This window comes from Acinonyx jubatus, chromosome B1 (assembly GCF_027475565.1).
Source record: "Acinonyx jubatus isolate Ajub_Pintada_27869175 chromosome B1, VMU_Ajub_asm_v1.0, whole genome shotgun sequence".
NCBI lineage: Eukaryota > Metazoa > Chordata > Mammalia > Carnivora > Felidae > Acinonyx > Acinonyx jubatus.
In genome coordinates, this window is record NC_069382.1 from 168,756,449 (window position 1) to 168,777,765 (window position 21,317).

General features: G+C 37.8%; 1 protein-coding gene and 2 long non-coding RNA genes across 3 annotated transcripts in view; all 3 read right to left on the minus strand.

Annotated features, from left to right (window-relative positions):
• The window catches only part of UBE2K (ubiquitin conjugating enzyme E2 K), a 71,075-nt gene that overhangs the window by 33,997 nt on the left and 15,761 nt on the right, over nucleotides 1-21,317 (minus strand). The gene's annotated exons all lie outside the window — the stretch shown is intronic.
• On the minus strand, nucleotides 6,475-10,851 carry LOC128314564 (uncharacterized). Its single transcript, XR_008296353.1, has 3 exons — nucleotides 8,977-10,851; nucleotides 8,198-8,365; nucleotides 6,475-6,967 (listed from the first exon to the last, which is right to left on the minus strand). It is a non-coding gene; the product is annotated as an uncharacterized LOC128314564 (long non-coding RNA).
• On the minus strand, nucleotides 13,405-18,097 carry LOC128314565 (uncharacterized). The gene is made up of 2 exons (XR_008296354.1): nucleotides 15,072-18,097; nucleotides 13,405-14,056 (listed from the first exon to the last, which is right to left on the minus strand). It is a non-coding gene; the product is annotated as an uncharacterized LOC128314565 (long non-coding RNA).

Consider the following 21,317-nt stretch of genomic DNA (forward strand, 5'->3'; position numbering starts at 1 on the left):
AGTTCATGGGGGAATTTAATGAACTAATACAGTATATAAAACAATGCCCGACATATAGTAAATGCTGAATGTATAGTCATTTAACACTGTAATATGTTGACTTTTAACAATGATGTTGGAGCAGAAAACTTCCACCAAAGCCAATACTGTATATTTTTTTAAGGACAATTTGTCACATTAGTCTTACTTGTATTTACTCTGGAAAATTTACTCTAAAAATTTCAACCTAAATTTAGATAGACAAATACAGCTCTACATTACCCCTAAAATTGTAGATAAATTCTTATATCCAGTAAAGAAACTATTAATTTGTGTCCTAGTCAAATCACAAGTAGTGGGACACCTGAGTAGCTCAGTTGGTTGAGTACCCAACTCTTGATTTCAACTCAGGTCATGATCCCAGGGTCATGGGACTGAGTATCCACTGGGCTCCATGCTCAGTATGCTTGAGATTCTCTCTCCTCTTCCCTCTGCTCCTCTCCCCTGCTAGCACTCTCACTTAAGAAAAAAAAAAAGGTTTAAAAAATCACAGCTACCAAAATTTAGGGTGTAATGCAAATGAATGTGAAATTCAGTTTTTCCTAATTTGTTGGAAATGAGGCTTAAAAGGGCTTTTTAAATTTTTTAATGTTTATTCATTTTTGAAAGACAGAGCACAAACAAGATGGGGCAGAGAGAAAGGGGGACACAGAATCTGAAGCAGGTCCAGGCTTTGAGATGTCAGCACAGAGCCTGACATGGGGCTCAAACTCATGAACTGTGAGAACATGACCTAAGCCAAGCCGAAGTCAGATGCTGAACCGACTGAGCCACCCAGGTGCCTCAGAGGCTTAAGATTTAACAGTTGCCATTATGTTCACATAATTTAATATAAATGACTTCTCTTTCCCCTACTATCCTAAGGCCCTCCCAAATAAGAAAGATTTCCACCTTTCAAGCAGTTATAAAAAAAAATTCTAGGGGGGTCCAGGTGGCTCATTTGGCTGAGCATCTGACTCTTGATTTTGGCTCAGGTCATGATCCCAGGGGTCAAGAGATCAAGCCCCATGTCAGCCTCAGCACTAGGTGTGGAGACTGCTTGAGATTCTTGCTCTTCCTCTGCCCCTCTCCCCCACTCACTCTCAATAAAATAAAATAAAATAAGATCCTCTGAAACTTGGGGCATGTCACATACCCAAAGCAGGTTGACATGGAAACTAAGAGACTAGAAGGCCATGAGGAACATTTATGACCCTTACCAACTGCAAGTTCTAGAACAGTACTGTTCAATAGATAATAATGTAGGTCACAAATGTACTTTAAAATTTTCTAGTAATCACATTAAAAACAGTAAAGGAAGTAGAGAAACTAATTTCAATGATTTATTTATCTCCTATATATATATATATATATACATATATATATATAAAACTATCATTTTAACCTATGATCAAAATAAAATTTGAGATATTTTCATTTTTTTAAAATACTAAGTCTTCAAAATCCAGTGTGTAATTTATAATTGTAACACTTTTCAATTTGGACTGTCCACATTTCAAGTGTTCAAAAGACACATGTGATAGGCAAATCTGCAGACACAGAAAGTAAATTATTGGTTATTAGGAGAGGAGAGGGAAGAGAGATGGGAAAGCTCTGCTAATGGGTGCAAGGATTATTTTAGGGGAAATGTTCCAGAGTTGGATAATGGTGACAGTTGCACAATTTTGTGAACATATTATAAACCACTGAATTGTACATTTTTTAAACCCAAAAAGTTTTTTAAAACTTGAAAAAAAGTCACATGTGGCCAGTGGCTACAGTACTGGACAAGTACAGCTCTAGAGAACCAGGAAATAATAGCCTCTCCAATTACAACAGTGTGTCATTTAAATTTTACTTTGTGAATTTCTATCACATACTTCACACAATCTATAATGCAGAATAATTAAAGTTCTGAACATATTAACCCCATGAATATTTACTGAGTATCCTATTCATAAGGCTAACACTATTCACAAGGCTAACAGGGATTGAGTGGTAAAAATGATCTACCAGAAATGTTCTCTAACCCACCCTATTCCCACAGAGCCTTTATTCTTAAGTATTAAACAATAATTTGTAATATTATTAAATGAAGTACAGGATATCATGAGAGTAATATTTAAGAAAGATGGAATCTTTAGAGTAAGAAAAAGCTTCCCTGAGGAAACTACCATTAAAAGATTTAATCTGGTAAAGCCAATGATAGCATTTCAAGTAGAAAGTCCACCCTGTACAAAACAGAAGCAAAAAAGAACCTAGCATGTTTAAGAATTGAAAAGCCACCCATGTGCCTAGAATACACAGAATAAAGGAGCAGAAATGAAGCAAAAAAGGTTGGCAGGAGCCAGATTATGCAGGGTCATGAAAAACAATGAGAAACACTGAAAGTTGTAACCTGACAATGAGATCTGATTCTTTTAAAGAATAACCAACTATAGGGAAGGGAAAAGGCCTGCAGGTAGATTAAAGCAGAAACAGAGAGAAAATCTACTTAGATGAAACGAAGTAAATTAATTAAGACAGAGAAGAGAGGTAAGAGTTCTAGGACTAAGCTATTAAAACAAAGTGTATAATCTCTTAAAGAAGAAACAAGGATCACTCTTACAGCTTGCTTTTTCCATTGAGTAGATGATAGTATAATTAAACTAAAGATAAACAAGAAATTGGGAGGTCAGAGTTTGGGGAAAGGGAAAATAAAAAATTCAGTTCTGGACATGTTGAGAACAGAATATCCTAAGGGCCAAGTACATAGTTGAAAACTCAGGTCTAGAGTTCAGGAGTGATCTGGGCTAAAGATATGAGGATGAGCAAGACAGCAAAAATCAGGATAGTCTGTTATCACTGGCACCAAAGAAGAAAAATGTTTAAGGAGAGAGTAAGTTAATGTTGCTGACAGTAATAATAATAGCTAATACTTATGTAACACCTTATAAGTAGCATTTTGACTTACATGTAATAACTCGCTTAACCCTCATTAACAATTTTATGTATTTACCAATAAGGAATCTGAGATACAAGGAGGTCACAGAGCTAATAATTAGTGAAGCCAGGTTTGAGAAATGACTCGTGAGCCAAGATATACACATTTTATTTCACTGACTCTAAGATACCATCAGTTACAGGATGCCCTGATATATGCCAAAAAGAAAAAAACACCTTTATTTACACTATAACACAATATTTTATCATTTAGAATTTTTATTTTACACTTACTCAAAGAAATTTTAGATTTTACAAATATCACTCTTAAGACTGCATAAAGAAAAAAATAAGCAAAATAGTTATTTTCTTCACATTGAAAGCCCTGAATGTGTGTACACACACACACACACCTTCCAGAAACATACATAAGAAACTGGCAATAGTGGTTTGCTTAGCATAGTAAAACTAAGAACTATGGATGTGGGGTAAAGGTACTGTTTGAAAACTATTTTAAACACATAAAGAATTTTTTCTGCAAAACACGTTAAAAAGACTGATGGTCCTTGCAAAAGTCAAATGGTAATTTATCCACTATAATTGGGTAGTATATGAGAAGTGAGGAAATGGAGACCATACAGAGAACAAATTTTGGTTATAAAGAGTGAGAAGTAGAGCACAAGTTGGAGAAAGAGGGTAGAAGGACAAGTTTTCTTAACATAACCATTAAATAGTATGTTTAAATGCTAGTGAGATAGCTACAGTGGAGAGGGAGAGGGTAAAAATAAAGGATGGCAGGGGTACCCAGCTGGCTCAGTCAGTAGATCATGTGACTGCTGATGCCAGGGTTAGAAGTTTGAGTCCCACATTGGGTATAGAGATTACTTAAAAAGAAAAAAAAATTTTTTAAATGTTTATTTTTGAGAGAGATAACATATGCACATACAAATGGGGGAAGGGCAGAGCGAGAGGGGGGCAGAGGATCCGAGGCGGGCTCTGTGCTGACAGCAGAGATCATGATCTGAGATCATGACCTGAGCAGAAGTCAGATGCTCTACTTACTGAGCCACGCAGGTGTCCCTAAAAATAAAATCTTTAAATAAAATAAGTAAAATAAAGGATGACAGATAATGTAATGAACAAGATGGAATGGGGAAGAATGGGTGAAATCCAGAATGAAAAAATAAATGACTGACCTCATATAAAGAACACTTCAAAGAGAAAGTTATGTGAATGTAAGCTGTGTAGGTCTCATTTTTCTATCCTCAATGAAATTCTAACCTTTTCCCACACTACTAGTGTGAACTATTTAACAATCTTCAGGAATTAAGTCTGGGATGTGATCCCTAACATAATCATCCTGATCAAGCATAGTCTTTTAAAAGTCACTTACTGGGAGCAAGAATTTAAGAACAGGGTCTAAATTTAATTCAGTACCTAGCACATAGTAAGGGCTCCATACATTCCAGAACTGGCTTAAACAAGCTCTAATTTATAAAAGAAATACATGCCCAGAATTAAAACATGCCTGGATTAAAACTTTCTAATGTTTACAATCATATCAGAATATGAAAACAAAGGTGATATCCACAGCCACGTTTGTACACTACTTCACTTTATCTTGTATGAGAACAGTCACTCCTTTTCCCATTTTTTGGTTGGATTAAATCCCACTTCTGATAGGGTTACTATAAAGCTACTAAAATCAACAACACTGTATTGGTAAGAGGAAAGACACACAAACCAATGGTACAGAATAGGAAACTCAGAAAGGCTCATACCTATGTAGTCAACTAATCTTTGACAAAGGGGCAACTGGATAGAGAAAAAAATATATTTTCAACAAAAACAGTGCTAGATCAGTTGGACATCCACATGCAAAGTAATCTTATCATACATTTTTCATTTTCTAAACTGGCAAAATTAAAAAAAAATTTTTTAATGTTTATTTTTGAGAGCGAGAGCATGCACGAGCAGGGGAGGGGAAGAGACAGAGGGAGATAGAGGATCCAAGCAGGTGCTGTGCTGTCAGCACAGAGCCCAATGTGGGGCTTGAACTCATGAACCAGGTCATGACCTGAGCCAAAGTCAGATGCTTAACCAACTGAGCCACCCAAGTGCCCCTAAACTGTCAAAATTCTTAATATCTAATACTAGTTAAAGTTGAAGGGATACCAATAAAGCTCAGAAACCCTTTTAATGGCAATACAACAAGAAGTATTAACACCATACAATCTGTCACACTCTTTAACCCAGTATTACCACTCCTAGAAACTGCGTAAAGAAACAATTTCATTATAGGTAGAAAAAAATATATAACCATAATGGTAATCACTGAAGCATTAAATATAATGAAAAACAATAACCTAAGTATCCATTAACTGAGGGTTGTCCACAAGAATTATGGTGCAATTTAATAGAGAATACTACAAACAAAAATAAATAAGTATACTTCTGGTTTCCAATCCAACATGTAAAAACTTGGAAGACATCACTCCCACCTACAGAAGGAAAAAAGGGAACTGAAAATCAACAACTTTTTTCTTTAATTTTTTTTTTTTAACATTTATTTATTTTTGAGACAGAGACAGAGCATGAGCGGGGAGGGTCAGAGAGAGAGGGAGACACAGAATCCGAAACAGGCTCCAGGCTCTGAGCTGTCAGCCCAGAGCCCGATGCGGGGCTCGAACTCATGGACTGTGAGATCATGACCTGAGCCAAAGTCAGACGCCCAACCGATTGAGCCACCCAGGCACCCCCAACAACTCTTCTTAAATCCACCAGAGAATTGAAGTCTGAGGGCAAACTGCTGCCCCCAAAACTGAGAAGACAGAAAATAAGATTCAAAACTTACCAGGGCAAAAGCTCACAAGCATCTCTACATGAACCATTACTCAGGCAGGAAAACCTAAACTGTAACTGACAAACTGCTAGAGACACAATCAGGATGAATTTTACAGTGAAAAACTCCCAAGGAGCCTTCCCACTTTTGTTGAGTTTTTACCTCCAGGATCCCTACCACGTTTACACAGTGAAGATAAGAGAAAATGCCCTCATGCTTCTGGCAGGAGGAAGGGGAAAGAAGCCATTTTGAAATAAGCCCAGGGTATTCTTTGGGAGAGACAAAGTGTGAATGGGTGAGGGGCAGAGAGAGAGGGAGACACAGAATCTAAAGCAGGCTTCAGGCTCTGAGCTGTCAGCACAAAACCCAACGTGGGGCTTGAGCTCACAAACCATGAGATCGTGATCTGAGCAAAGTCAGACCAACGAACTGAGCCACCCAGGTGCCTCTACACCCAGGGTATTCTGCCTAATAAGGCCTTTCCTCAAGAGAAACTTTCACCAGACCCTAACCAACTAGAGTTTTTTTTAACAGACCTAACCAACCTAAGCTACGGGAAAATATCCAATTCCAAATCCCTCCAGACTTCCAGTAACATCTAAGGGTGGAAGGGGACTGAGAAGCATTTAAAATCACAGCTAAAAAGACTGAGACCCAATAATATAGAGACTATATGTATAGACTGAGACTATAAAGTGCTTTCCCTCCCCCAGCCACCACATCAATAGGGTTCCTGTGCAATAACAGGGGTTATAACTCGAACTGCAGGTCTCAGACCTTACTTAAAGATGGTGCCTGGGTGGCTCAATTGGTTGAGCATCCAGCTCTGGTTCCAGCTCAGGTCATGATCTCAGTTTGTGAGTTTGAGACCCACATAGGCTTCTGTGCTGACAGTGCAGAGCCTGCTTTAAATTCTCTCTCCTCTCTCTGTTCCTCTTCTCTGTCTCTCAAACTAAATAAACAAACAAAAAAAAGTCTCTAAAGAACCCCAAAGGCAACAGGGGAGACAAAAAGAAGGGTATCAGAGGAGATTTTAGATTCTGACATCTACACTACAGCAATCAGTAAACAGAGACTAATCCCTGGTCAGACAGACAGAAGGTCTCACACCAAAGGCCTCTTTACCTCAGTTTCTTTTACCCAGTACATCATGCGTGGCTTTCAAGAAAAGAATTATAAGGCACACTAAAAAAAAAAAAAAAAAAAAGACTCTGATGGCAGAAATGCTAGAATCAGACTAAAAATTTTAAATTGTGATTAATATACTAAGTGCTATTATGGAAAAATTTGACATCCAAATCAGATGGGTAACGTTAGCAGAGAGATGGAAACTCTAAGAAAGAATCAAAAGAACACGCTAGAAATTAAAAAAAAAAATTGTAACAAAATTAAAAATGAATCCATGAGCTAAAAGAAATGTCAATAGAAACTCTCAAAACTGAAATGCAAAGGAAAAGCAAATGAAAAAGACAAAACAGAATACTCAAAGGTGTAACATACAAGTAATGGAATACCAGAAGGAGAAGAAAGGAAAAGAAGAAATATTTGAAGCAATAGTGACTAAGAATTTCCCTAAATTAATGACTAACACCAAATCACAGATCCAAGAAACTCAGAGAATATAAAACAGGATTAATCCCGGTGCATCTGGTGGCTCAGTCAGTTAAGCGTTCAACTCTTGATTTCAGCTCAGTCATAATCTCAAGGTTCTTGAAATCCAGCACAAAACCTGCTTGCAATTCTCTGCCCCTCCCCCACTCATGCTCACAGACATTCTCTCAAAATAAGTAACTTAAAAAAAAACAACAACACATAAAACAGGATCAATCCACCAAAATTCATAGCTAGGCATATCATGTTCAAACTGAAGAAAATCAAAAACAGAGAAAAACTTGAAAGGAGCCAGAAAACCAACCAACCAACCAACCAACCAACCAACCAAACCCCTTGCCTATAAAGGAGCAAAGATACTGGGTACAAATATACATACATACAAACAAACAAATAAACGTAAAGTGCTGAAAGCAAAAAGCCCCACCAATGTAAAATTCTATATCCTGCAAAATTACTCTTCAGACATAAAGATAAATACACTTCTCAAATAAAAATTGGAGGGGCACCTGGGGGGCTCAGTCGGTTAAGCATCCGACTTCGACTTCGGCTCAGGTCATGATCTCATTGTTGTGGGTTTGAGCCCTGTGTCAGGCTCTGTGCTGACAACTCAGAGCCTGGAGCCTGCTTCGTATTCTGTCTTCCCCTCTCTGTACCCCTCCCCCACTCGTGCTCTGTCTCTCTCTCTCTCTCTCTCTCTCTCTCAATAAATAAACGTTAAAAAAAGTTTTTTAAAAAATAGGAAATTTGTTGCCAGCAGACCTATCTTGCAAGAAATATTAAAAGAGATTCTTCATGGGGCACCTGGGTGGCTCAGTCGGTTAAGCGTCCGACTTCAGCTCAGGTCACGATCTCGCGGTCCGGGAGTTCAAGCCCCGCGTCGGGCTCTGTGCTGATGGCTCAGAGCCTGGAGCCTGCTTCTGATTCTGTGTCTCCCTCTCTCTCTGCCCCTCCCCCATTCATGCTCTGTCTCTCTCTGTCTCAAAAATAAATAAACATAAAAAAAAAAACTGATATTAAAAGAGATTCTTCAGGAAGTAGGAAAAACAAACACATCAGAAACTTAGAATTTACATAAAGAAAGGAAGAGCATTAGAGGAAAAAGGTAAAATCTTTGATTTTTCTTATTCTTAATTGATCTAACAGATCAATTATGTTCAAAACAATAACAACGAAGTACCTGGTGATTAAACCTTATGTGTAAGTGAAATGAATGCCAAATGTTATAATGGACAGGAGAGAGGAAATGTGGATTTTGTTACGAAGTACTTGTACTACCTGTGAACTAGTACAGTGTTATGTGAAAGGGCACTTATAAGTGTATATGGCAAATTCAAAGGCAACTATGAAAGAAAGAAAGAAAGAAAAGAAAAGAAAAGAAAAGAAAAGAAAAGAAAGAAAGAAAGAAAGAAAGAAAGAGAGAGAGAGAAAGAGAGAGAGAGAAAGAAAGAAGAGAAGAGAAGAGAAGAGAAGAGAAGAGAAGAGAAGAGAAAAGAAAAGAAAAGAAAAGAAAAGAAAAGAAAAGAAAAGAAAAGAAAAGAAAAGAAAAGAAAAGAAAAGAAAGCAAGCACAAATGGGGGCACCTGGGTGACTCAGTCGGTTAAACCTCCAACTCCTGACTTTGGCTCAGGTCATGATCTCACGGTTTGTGGGTTCCAACCCCACATGGGGCTCCATGCTGTCAGTGCGGAGTCTGCTTGGGATTTTCTCTCTGCCTCTCCCCCGCTTGTGTGCTCATGTGTGCTCTCTAAATAAATAAACTTTAAAAAAAGCACAAATAATATGCTAAGAGAAGAAACAATGGAGTCATATAAAATGCTCAATAAAAGATAAGTCAGAAGTGCAGAGCCCAACATGGGGGCTTGATCCTAAGAACTGTGAGATCATTACCTGAGTTGAAATCAAGAGTCAGAGGCCTAACGAACTGAGCCACCTAGATGTCCCAAAACTCATTTTTACACATAAAGGCAAAAACATGTTAACAGTAAAAGGCATGGTAAAACTATAAAACGAAGAAGAAAACATAAAAGAAAAGCTTCATGACAACTTGATTTGGCAATGATTTCTTGGATATGACACAAACAAAACCGGCAACAAAAGTAAAAATTAACTGGAACTACATCAAAGTGAAAAATTCCTGTGCATCAAAGAGCACAATCAACAGAGTCAAAAGGCAACCTGTACAATGGAAGAAAATATTTACGAATCATATAAATGACAAGCGATTAATATCCAGAATATATAAAAGAGCTCCTGAAATCAACAAAAAATGAACCCAACTAAAAAATGGGTAAGGGTACCTGGGTGGTTCAGTCAGTTAAGTGTCTGACTCTTGATTTGGGCTCAGGTCCTGATCTCACAGTTCGTGAATTTGAGCCCCACATTGGGCTCCATGCTGAGCATGGAGCTTTGCTTAAGATTCTCTCTTCTTCTCTGTCCCTTCCCCTCTCTCAAAAAATAAACTTTAAAAACACAAAAAAAAACCCCTTTAAAAAATGGGTAAAGTTCTTAAATAGACATTTTCCACAAGATATACAAATGGCCAACAAGCACATAAAAAGATGCTCAACATCATTACAGAAATGCAAATCAAAGTCATGAGACACACAGATCTATCAAGGATGGCTACTATTAAAAAAAAAAAAGGTGAAAATAACAAGTGTTGGCAAGGGCGTGGAGAAATCAGAACCTAGTACACTGCTGGTGGGAATGTAAAACAGCACAGCCACAATGGAAAACAGTATGGTTGTTCATCAAAAAACTGAAAATGGAATTGCATATGATCAAGCAATTCCACTTCCAGGTACATGCTTAAAAAGTAGGGTCTCAAGATAATTTGCACACCCACTTTCATGGCAGCGTTATTCAATAAACCCAAAAGGCAGAAGCAACTCAAGTGTCTGTTGACAGATGAATAAACAAAATGTGGTACGTACCCATAATAGAATATTATTCAGCCTTAAAAAGTAAAGAAGTCTGACATGTTACAACATGGATGAACCTTAAGGATGTTATGCTAAGTGAAATAAGCCAGTCACTAAACTACAATATTGTATGAGTCCCCTTACAGATACAAAAAGTAAAAAGGCAGTTGCTAGAAACTGGGGGAAGAGGAGGATAAAGAGTTATTGTTTAATAGAGAGTTTCAATCTTGAAAGATGAAAAGATTCTGGAGATTAGCTACACAACAATGTGAATAATAAAATGGTAAGTGTATTTTATCACAATTTTGGAAAAAATAAAGGGATGGAGAAAAATACACTATGTTAACAGTAATCAAAAGAAAGTTGGAGTAGTCATTTCAATTTCAGACAAAGTAGATTTCAGAGCAAGAAAAATTACCAGGGATAGGGGCACCCGGATGGCCTCAGCTGGAGGAGCATGCAACTTTTGATCTCAAGGTCATAAATCTGACCCCCATGTTGGGTGTAGAGGGAGGGAGGGAGGGAGGGAGGGAGGGAGGGAGGGAGGGAAGGAAGGAAGGAAGGAAGGAAGGAAGGAAGGAAGGAAGGAAGGAGAGAGGGAGAGGGAGAGGGAGAGAGAGGGGGAGAGAGAGGGGAAGAGAGAGAGGGGAAGAGAGAGAGGGGAAGAGAGAGAGGGGAAGAGAGAGAGGGGAAGAGAGAGAGGGGAAGAGAGAGAGGGGAAGAGAGAGAGGGGAAGAGAGAGAGGGGAAGAGAGAGAGGGGAAGAGAGAGAGGGGAAGAGAGAGAGGGGAAGAGAGAGAGGGGAAGAGAGAGAGGGGAAGAGAGAGAGGGGAAGAGAGAGAGGGGAAGAGAGAGAGGGGAAGAGAGAGAGGGGAAGAGAGAGGGGGAAGAGAGAGGGGGAAGAGAGAGAGGGGAAGAGAGAGAGGGGAAGAGAGAGAGGGGAAGAGAGAGGGGAAGAGAGAGGGGAAGAGAGAAGGGAAGAGAGAAGGGAAGAGAGAAGGGAAGAGAGAAGGGAAGAGAGAAGGGAAGGGAAGGGAAGGATTACCAGGGATAAAAAGCATAATGATAAAGTTGTCAATGAGCATTAAGAACCGAATTTCAAAATACATCAGGCAATAACAATAAAACTATAATGAGAAACAGATGAATCCACTATGGAGTCATATAAAATGCTCAATAAAAGATAAGACAGAAGTGCAGAGCCCAACATGGGGGCTTGATCCTAAGAACTGTGAGATCATTACCTTACACCATACCTAGAAATAAATTCAAAATGGATGAAAGACCTGCATGTGAGATAGAAAACCATCAAAATCCTAGAGGAGAACACAGGCAGCAGCCTCTTTGACCTTGGCCACAGCAACTTCCTATTAGACACATTGCTGGAGGCAAGGGAAACAAAAGCAAAAACAAACTACTGGGACTTCATCAAGATAAAAAGCTTCTGTACAGCAAAAGAAACAATCAACAAACTAAAAGGCAGCCTATGGAATGGGAGAAGATATCTGCAAATAACATATCTGATAAAGGGCCAGAATTCAAAAATCTATAAAGAACTTATCAAACTCAACACCCAAAAAACAAATAATCCAGTGAAGAAATGGGCAGAAGACATGAACAGACATTTTTCCAAAGACATCCAGATGACTAACAACACATGAAAAGATGCTCAACATCACACACCAGGGAAATACAAATCAAAACCATGATGAGATACCACCTCACACCTGTCAGAATGACTAAAAATAACAATAAAAGAAACAAGTACTGGTGAGGATGTGGAGAAAAGGGAACTCTCTCGCACTGTTGGTGGGAAGGCAAACTGGTATATCCACTCTGGAAAACAGTATGGAGGTTCCTCAAAAAGTTAAAAATAGAACTTTGTGATCCAGCAACTGCAGTACTAGGTATTCACCCAAAGGATATAAAAATACAGATTTGAAGGGATACCTGTAGCCAAATGTTTTTAGCAGCATTATCAACAATAGCCAAACTATGGAAAGAGCCCAAACATCTGTCGACTGATGGATTAAGATGTGGTATATATGCACGATGAAATATTACTCAACCATCAAAAAGAATGAAATCTTGCCATCTGTGACAACACTGATGGAACTAGAGTGTATTATATTAAGTGAAATAAGTCAGGCAGAGAAAGACAAATATATGATTTCACTTATATGTGGAATATAAGAAATAAAACAGGAACACATGGGAAGGGGGGAAAAAAGAGAGGGAAACAAACCATAAGAGACTCTCTACAATAGAGAACTGAGGGTTGATGGAGGGAGGCTGGGTTGGAGATGGGCTAAATGGGTGATGGGTATTAAGGAGGGCACTTGTGTTGAGCACTGGGTGTTGTATGTAAATGATGAATCACTAAATTCTACTCCTGACAATATTACACTATATGTTAACTAGAATTTAAATAAAAAATTGAATATAAACAAGCAACATACTTCTAAATAACACATAAGAAGACACCTTAAGTTTTAAAATATTTTAAACTAAATGAAAACAAAAAAAGACAACTTATCAAAATTTGCAGGATGTGATAAAAATAGTGCTTTGAGGAAGAGTCACATTGAATGCATATACGTATGAGAAAAAAGTCAAGGGGCACCTGGGTGGTGCAGTCAGTTAAGTGTTAAGTTAAGTGTCAGTTAAGGGGTCTGACTCTTGATCTCAGCTCAGGTGATGATCTTGAGATTTGTTCGGAAGTTTGAGCCCCACATTGGGCTCCACGTGGACAGTGCAGAGCCTGCTTGGGATTCACACACTCTCTCTCTCTCTGCTCCTCCCCTGCTCATGCTCTCTTTCTCTAAACAAACAAACTTAAAAAAAAAATCCATGTAAAAGTGGACCTGTGTGGTTCAAACCTGTGTTGTTCAAGGGTCAATTGTACACCATGACCAAGTGGGATTTATCCTGGGTATATATGCTGGTTCAACATTCAAAAGTCAATTAATGTAATAAACCACATCAATATGCTAAAGTAGTAAAACCACACTCATATCAACAGATGCAAAAAAAACACTTCACAAAATCCAAAACCAACTCACAATAAAAACACTCAGTAAACTAGGAGTAGAGTGGAACTTTCTCAATTTGATAATATTTACAAAAAAACTTACAGCTAACATCACAATGAATAGTCAGAAACTCAAAGTTTTCTCAGTAAGATCAGGTACAAGGCAAGGATATCCCCTCTAACCATTCCTTTTCAACATTATACTAGTTTTAGCTAATGCCATAAGAAAAAAAGACAAGCCATACAAATTAGGAAGGAGAAAATAAAACTGTCTTTGTTCACAAATGACATGACCATCTATGTAGAAAATCTGAAAGAAATGACAAAAGTAATTCCTAGAACTAGTAAGCAATTATAGCAAGGTTAAAGGATATAAGATTAATATACAAAAGTCCATCACTTTCCTATATATCAGCAATGAGCAAGTGGAATCTGAAATTAAAAACACAATACCACTTAACATAAGCACCAAAAAACCTAAAATACTGAAGTATAAATCTAACAAAATATGTAAAAGAACTATATGAGGTGGAGCGCCTGGGTGGCTCCGTTGGTTGAGCATCCCACTTTGGCTCAGGTCATGATCTTGCTGTGAGTTCAAGCCTGTCGGGCTCTGTGCTGACACCTCAGAGACTGGATGGAGCCTGCTTCATGGATTCTGTGTCTCCCTCTGTCTCTGCCCTTCCCTGCTTGTGCTGTCTCTCTGTCTCTAAAAATAAACATTAAAACAAAACAAAACAAAAACTATGAGGAAAACCATCAAGTTCTGATGAATGGTATCAAAGAACTAAAAAAACAGAGGACTGATAATACCCAACTTCAAGACTTAGCATAAAGCTACAGTAATCAAGACATGGTATTGGTCCGGGTGCCTGGGTGGCTCAGTTAAGCGTCTCACTTGATTTCGGCTCAGGTCATGATCTCATGGTTCATGAGTTCGAGCCCCACATTGGGCTCTGTGGTGACAGTGCAGAGCCTGCTTGGGATCCTCTCTCTCCCTCTCTGCCCCTCCCCTGCTTGGCTTCTCTCTCTCTCAAAATAAATAAATAAATTTAAAAAAAAAAAAAAGAAAATTAACTCAAAATGGATCACAGACCTAAATGTAAAATACAGAAGTGTAAAACTACTAGAAAATAACACGGGAAAACCTAGATTAAACTTGGTATGGCTATGACTTTTTACATGTTAACATCAAAGCTACAATCCATAAGAGAAATAATTGATAAGTAGGACTTCTTAAAAATAAACTGATCTGCAAAAGATAATCTCAAGAGAATGAAGGAAAAAGGAACTGGGAGAAAGTATCTGCAAAAGATGCATCTGATAAAGGACTGTTACCCAAAATACACAACAAACTCGTAAAAACTCAACAATACAAACACCACAATTAAAAAATGAGCTAAGACCTTAACACACACCACACCAAACAAGATACACAGATGGCAAATAAGCATATGAAAAGATGGTCCACTCCATATGTCATGGAGGAAATGCAAATTAAAACAATGAGATAATGAGGCACCTGGGTGGCCCAGTGGGTTAAGCATCTGACTCGATTTCTTGATTTTGTCTCCAGTCATGATCTCATGGTTCATGGGATCTAGCCCCACATTGGCCTCTATGCTCACAGAACTGAGCCTGCTACAGATTCTCCCCTGCCACTCCGCTTGCCCGAGCTCTCTCTCAAAACAAATATAAAGAAAAAATGAGATACTGCTACACACCTAATAGAATAGCCAAAATCTGGACCAAATGCTGGCAAACTGTGGAGCAGCAGAAACTCTTAATCATTGCTGGTGGGAATACAAAATTATACGGTGACTCTGGAAGACACAATGTTAGTTCCTCAAGAAACTAAACATACTCTTACCATATAATACAACAATCATACTCCCTGGTTATTTACCCAAAAGGAGTTGAAAACTTACGTCCACACAAAAACCTGTATGTAGATGTTTATTGCAGCTTTATTCATGATTGCCAAAACTTGGAGGCAACCAAGACATACTTGTAGATGAATAGATAAACTGTGGTAAATCCAGACAGTGGAATATTATTCAGCAATAAAAAGAAACAGCTATCAAGCCATGAAGAGATACAGAGGAAGCTTAACTGCCTATTATTAAGTGAAAGCAGCCAATCTGAAAAGGCTACATATTGTGCAATTCCAATTATAGGCCATTCTGGAAAAAAAAAAAAAAAACTATGGAGACAGCAGAAAGGTCAGCAGTGGTGGTGGTGGGGAGATGGACAGGATGACACCAGATTTCCAGAGCAACGAAAATACTCTGGGGGCGCCTGGCTGGCTCAGTTGGAAAGCATGCAACTCCTGATCTTGGGGTCACTGACTTCAAGCCCCACATAGGGTATATAGATTACTTAAATAAAACTTTGAAAAAAGTTGCTCTCCTTAAATCTTGGGATACTGCACAAGCTTTCCTTTACAACAACTATCATCACACACAGAGCTAAAATGCTTTCAGTGTGGCTATACCCTTGTTATTTATGGAAATTCATAAACTGAAAGTTTCTGTATTTACTAAATATATAAATGCATAGAAAAAATTGTTGAAAGTTCCCTCTGAAAGAGAAGATGAGGACTCAGGGGAGGAAGGAAAGGGTAAGTATCAAAAAATTTTACTCTATTATTTCTGTACTAAAAAATTTTTCACAAAGACACTATATCCTTAATTTAAAACTTTTTTTTTTTAATCACCCAAATTCCTGTATCATTAAGAAAAGTCAAAAAGGAACTTTAACGGACACCTGGGTGGCTCAGTCTGTTGAGCACCCAACTCTTGACAGTGTGGAGCCTGCTTGGGATTTTCTCTCTCAAAATACAGAAGCTTTAAAAAAAAAAAAAAAAGCCAAAAGAAGTTTTTTTTTTTTTTTACATTTATTTATTTTTGAGAGACAGAGACAGACAGCGTGAGTAGGGGAGGGGTAGAGAGAGGGAGACACAGAATCAGAAGCAGGCTCCAGGATCCGAGCTGTCAGCACAGAGCCCGATGCAGGGCTCGAACCCACAAACCGTGAGATCATGACCTGAGCCGAAGTTGGACACTTAACTGAGCCACCCAGGTGCCCTAAAGCCAAAGGAACTTTAAATGATAAAACGTACTGACAACAAAAAAGAAACACTAACAAAACTAAAGAACTCAAACATGTGGTGCCTGGGTGGCTCAATCAGTTGAGCATCCACTCTTGATTTCGACTCAGGTCATGATCCCAGGATGGTAGGATCAAACCCTGCTTTGGACTCCACACTGAGCAGGGAGGCTTAAGATTCTCTCTCTCTAAAAATAAACAAGTAAAAAACAAACAAACAAAAAAACCTGAAACAAAAAGGAAGAGAAACATGAAACTAAAATAAAATTGAAAAGTCACAGACTCAACTGTTAAGACAAAGAATAAGTAAACTAAAGGCAGGAAAAAGAAAAGAAACTAAAAACTGAGGCAAACCATGCCCTCAGTTTACTTACACATTAATAACGTCATAAATAATGAGATGTATTACGTAAAAGGTTTTTTTAAAAGACACCTAAACTGACAAACATTTTGAATGTGAACAAAATATTAACACAGAAAAAGAAAGATTCACAAAAAATATGCCTTTCAGCAACCACTCTAAAAAGCCACCTGGTTCTCAAACACACATCCACCCCAATTTACAAAGAATAATCCCATATGGTTTCAAAACAATGAAATGTATAGAACAATCATAAACACATTTTGTAAAATAAATATGGCTTTGATGCCCCCAAACTTAACCAGGACAATTCTAAACAAATACAGGCAAGTCTCACCGAAAAGACATACAACTCTGAGTAAAATCTTGGTTGATATACCATTACAAATGTAAAGTACTATTCACTATGACCAAGAGGGATTTATTCTAAGAATTCAAGAATGACTTCACTCCATGAAAACTTTTATCAAAAAGGTATCTGGAAATGCCTTAATCTGACAAATACAGCCTTTACTTTGACAAAGAATATGTATCTAAAACTGAGACAAAATTAGTTTTCTTAAAAAAGGGAAAGACAAACTATACTATTACTTTTATCACTTAGAGTAATCCTTCCATCTAAACACTTTTTTTTTTAAGTTTATTTACTTTGAGAGAGAGTGCATGTGCACCAAGCAGGGGTGGGGCAAAGAGGGAAAGAAAGAATCCCAAGCAGGTGCCACACTGTCAGCACAGAGCCAAGGTGGGGCTCAATCACAGGAACTGTGAGATCATGACCTGAGCTGAAATCAAGAGTTGGACACCCTGAGCCACCCAGGCACCCCTAAACACAAACACTTTCATAAAATTCAACATGAATTTATTTTGCATAAATGTTATTTTAACCACAAAAATTTCAAACAACTGAAACAAATCTCAAATTGCTTTTGAAGCTGTGACTTGGAAGTCTCCAACTCTAATAAAATTGTCAGAAAATTAATTTTTGTTTATGCCATCCAGTCTATGACATTTTGTTATGGTAACACAGGTGGACTAAGACATCCACACACTGATAAGAAAGAAAGAGAAAGAGGATGGGACACCTAGGTGGCTCAGTTGGTTAAGCGCCTCTTGACTTGAGGTCAGGTGATGATCTCACAGTTTGTTAGAGCCCTGAGTCAGACTCTGCCCTGACAGTGCCAAACCCGCTTGAGATTCTCTCTCTCCCTCTCTGCCCCTCCCCTGCTCACACACTCTCTCTAGTTCTCAAAATAAATGAACTTAAAAAGAAAGAAAGAAAGGAAAGAAAGGAAAGGAAAGAAAGGAAGAAAGGAAGAAAGGAAAAAAGGAAGAAAGAAAGAAAGAAAGAAAGAAAGAAAGAAAGAAAGACCACTTATTGCCAGTGGAGATGACTATTATACCAAATCTTTAATAATAATTTTCATTCCAGTTGGTGACAGAAAACTCATTTCTAAAAGAATACTGTGTGTGCATATACGTATATATAATATGTAGACATATTATATATATATATACACACACATATATATACATATATATATATAATTAGCTATACAAATGTAAAACTGGTAATTAGGAAAACCAAATTTCTGCAACCCCCAATGAAATAACTGACTCAGGCAAGATCCAACTGACCTAGCATCACTAAACAACCTGATATTATTACAGATCTATTAAATTGACTCAGTATGAACTATATACTATACTTGTCAAAAATGTCTGACTGAACCTAGTCAAAGCTTTACACATAAACTCCCAGTTTATAATAAATATAAAAAGCACCACCATAAGGAAATCTCCAGGATTTTCAGTGTCAAAAAAAGGAAAAAAAAGAAGGGTGTGTGGGGGAGAACCAGTGTAAATTTTAAAAGACTAAAAATTACATCCATATGCAATTTGTAAACTGTAAGTGGATCCTGTTCCGCCCCCCAAAAAACTATGAAAACAGTTTTTAGTTACCTGAGGTAATATGAATATTAGATATCAAGGAATTAACATTTTCTTAGATAGGATGATACCATGGTTACGTAAAAGAATGTTATTTTTAGGAGATATATGCTCAAGATTTTGGTAGTGAATTATCTTCATAACAGCAACATTAACAATTGTTCAACCTAGGTAGTGAGAATGTAAGTATATTTCAAATTTCCACTTGAAAAAATTTTTAAATTTTTTAAAATACTTATTTTTGAGACAGCACAACGGGGGTGGGGCAGAGAGAGAGACAAACACAGAATCTGAAGCAGGCTCCAGGCTCCGAGCTGTCAGCAGAGCCCGATGTGGGGCTTGAACCTACAACTGTGAGATCAGGACCTAAGCTAAAGCCAGACTCAACTAACTGAGCCACCCAAGTGCCCCAAAAGTTTTAATAAAAACTTAAATAAAAAAATAAAATTGGACAATTGATTTTTCTATTTGACTTTAAAAAAAGATTGTATTAATGGTGAGAATATGATGAAATGGACTGCCTCATGCAGTGCCAGTACTACAGAAATTGACAACAAACTTTCTGGGAAGCACTTTGGTCATAAGCATATGAAAAGTTCAGACACTATGACCCAGTAACTTTTTTCCAGGAAATCTATCTTAGGAAAATAAACTCATATAAAAATTATGTAAAGATATTCCATTTTCTCTCTCTACACACACACAGTGGAAAAAATAACTTTTAAATGTTCAACAAAAGAATGGTTTAGGGGCACCTGGCTGGCTCTGTGGGAAGAACATAGAACTCCTGATCTTGGGGTTGGGAGTTCGAGCCCCATGTTGGGTGTAAACATTACTTAAATAAAACTTAAAAAAAATAAATAATAAAAAAAAGGATGGTTTAGTCAGGCAATACCAAATATTAAATATGTAACTTACTATTAATATTTAATACTATTTAATATTTAAAAAGTAAACATTTTGTTTTAAAGATTTTACTTATTTTTACTTAAATTTTTAATGGCTTTTTTTTTGAGAGAGACAGACAGTGTGAGCAGGGGAGGGCAGAGAGAGAGGGAGACACAGAATTCAAAGCAAGCTCCAGGCTCTGAGCCTGACACAAGTCAGCACAGAACCTGACGCAAGACTGGAACTCACCAACTGTGACATCGTGACCTGAGCCAAAGTCGGATGCTTAACCAACTGAGCCACCCAGGCACCCCTATTTTTTTTTTTAAACTTTTTAAAAAGTTTATTTTTGAGAGAAAGAGAATGAGCAGGGGAGAGGCAGAGAAAGGACAGAGGATCCCAACCAAGCTCTGCACCGTCAGCACAGAGCCCAACATGGGGCTCAAACTCACAAACCATGAGATCATGACCTAAGCTGAAATCAAGAATTGGACACTGAACCCACTGAGCCATCCAGGTAAAGATCTTATTTTTAAGTAATCTCTGCACCCAAATTTGGGCTCAAACTCACAACCCGAGATCAAGAGTCGCATACTCCACCAACTGAGCCAGCCAGGCACCCCTAAACAGTAAACGTTTTAAAAGAATATTTAATGTCACACAGAAAATACAAGATATATTAAGAGAAAAAAGTACAAAACAATACTTAGTATGTAACCAAGACATTGATTTGGTATAAAGAAAAAAAGGATGGTAATAGCAACAGGTATCTGTGACTGATGAGATTGTTGCTTACATGTGTCATCTTTGTACATTTCTAAATTCTCAAAAAAGAACAAGGAAACAAAGACTGTGCTTCTGATATTTACAGACCATAAGATCTTAAACCCATGGCCATACACTTGATTTTGTCATCACCAAAATTGCACCTTCTCTGAAATCCATTTCAAGTTTCTCAGATTCCGAAATTCTTGAAATCAAGTTCCCTTTAGTACTCCAAACCTAGCTACTAGCTGGCTTAATCGAACATCACCATTCTCCCTCATTATCAATCACTCCCTTGCAAACCTTCGTGCTTTTGTTCCTTCGAGGTACTCATAAGGCAAAGCCCCACTGCTAGTTAAACTTATTCCCCAATTAACTTGAAAACAAAAAACAAAAATCCTTTCTGTGTCTGCCTGAAGCAGCACTGCTGGGGTTGGGGACAATAACACACAACCATCATTAATTGGTCTCATGTTCAAGTGAAGACCACAAATCCCAAATGAAAACTTAACATTTGCCCTAAGTGTCTTTGCTCCTATTACAGATTAATCCCTCCATTTATGCTAGTGATACCACCCCTCCGTTCTTCTCAAGAACTTTACACATTCAATTACTCCTCCTTTCTCTAGTATAATCAATTTCTCCCATCCATCAACACATAAATATAATCAATATCAATTTTTAAGTTTATTATTTTTAAATTTTTTTAACGTTTATTCATTTTTTGATATAAATAGAACGTGAGTGGGGGAGGGGTAGAGAGAGAGGGAGACACAGAATCCGAAGCAGGCTCCAGGCTCTGAACTGACAGCACAGAGCCCGACGCAGGGCTCGAACTCATGGACCGTAAGATCATGATGTGAGCTGAAGTCAAATGCTTAACCGCCTGAGCCACCCAGGC